The 1,056-nt window shown below is 34.8% G+C and overlaps 1 protein-coding gene across 1 annotated transcript in view; it reads right to left on the bottom strand.

Moving 5' to 3' along the window:
• Positions 1–406, bottom strand: part of LOC143027902 (L-asparaginase-like) — a 149,254-nt gene extending 148,848 nt beyond the window's left edge. Inside the window, exon 1 of the mRNA XM_076189548.1 lies at positions 364–406. The gene's annotated coding sequence lies outside the window, so the exon portion shown is untranslated. The remainder of the gene's footprint in view (positions 1–363) is intronic.
• Positions 407–1,056: the final 650 nt, after the last annotated feature.

Raw genomic sequence — 1,056 nt, forward strand, 5'->3', positions numbered from 1 at the left:
TATTTTCGCAAACCACATCTGCTAAATAAAAGTAAATATAACATGGATCTGATGTAGTTATTATGATATATACTGTATATTGTAGTCGTGTGAAAAATTTCCGTGCGTGTCATCGTTTCTGCAAAATTTCTAGTGTCGACAGTTTTCATTCAAATATGCATGGTAATCCATAATTTTATGACAACCACAGTAAACATTGTACTCGATTTTCAATATATTACCCGTAATCATGTTAACAATTCGTATCTACATACAACCAACATTCCTTCAGAAATCACTGCTACAATCACATTTAATCTAATTCACTAAATTTAAAAAGGTTAACTAATAAAGGTTATTTTGTTTCACTTCCTAAGCACTAACCTCTTCCTCTGACGCTTGGAAGTAAACTATTGATCACGGCTACGAGCACGTTGGATATGTTTCCACTGCGCTTGCGTTACACTAGCCGCGACGTGACGTAAGAATATTCCTGACCCGTGATTGGTTCTCCTTGATGACGTATGCCATGAGTATAGCTATCATTGGTTGAATTCATGAGGATACAGAAAAGCAAGCTTTTTGATTGGTTGTTTTTGGCATGCGACTGGAGGTGTGACCATCACACCCATATCCTTGTGATGTTGCCAGTAGAAGGATATGTATGGGCATAACACTATGAATATATAAAATAACGTTTAGAAGACATCTTGAACAAAGAGTAGCTGATGATTTAAAAATATTTTTGTAAGTACCGTCAAACCGTGAAGCTGGTGTCTATAATTAGAATCAATATATGATGTCAAACTTTGTCTTAAGTCTGACCTACAGCTGAATGGAATAACTTGAAGTAGAAGAAATACAAACAATCAACAGTAAAAAGATTTGGCATACTATGCAAGATGTTTGTAATTGTTGGCAGGTTATACAAGGACAGTTAACAAGCTCCCGCCAAGGTTAGATCACGTGGATGGATAGACAAATAGGTAGACAGGTAGGATAGATAACTGAATATACAAGTAAATAAATGGATGAACATATAAATACAGACAAATACATAAAAATACGTAAATAAAC

This window comes from Oratosquilla oratoria, chromosome 9 (assembly GCF_046742065.1).
Source record: "Oratosquilla oratoria isolate Oo_2021 chromosome 9, ASM4674206v1, whole genome shotgun sequence".
NCBI classification, from domain to species: Eukaryota; Metazoa; Arthropoda; class Malacostraca; order Stomatopoda; family Squillidae; genus Oratosquilla; species Oratosquilla oratoria.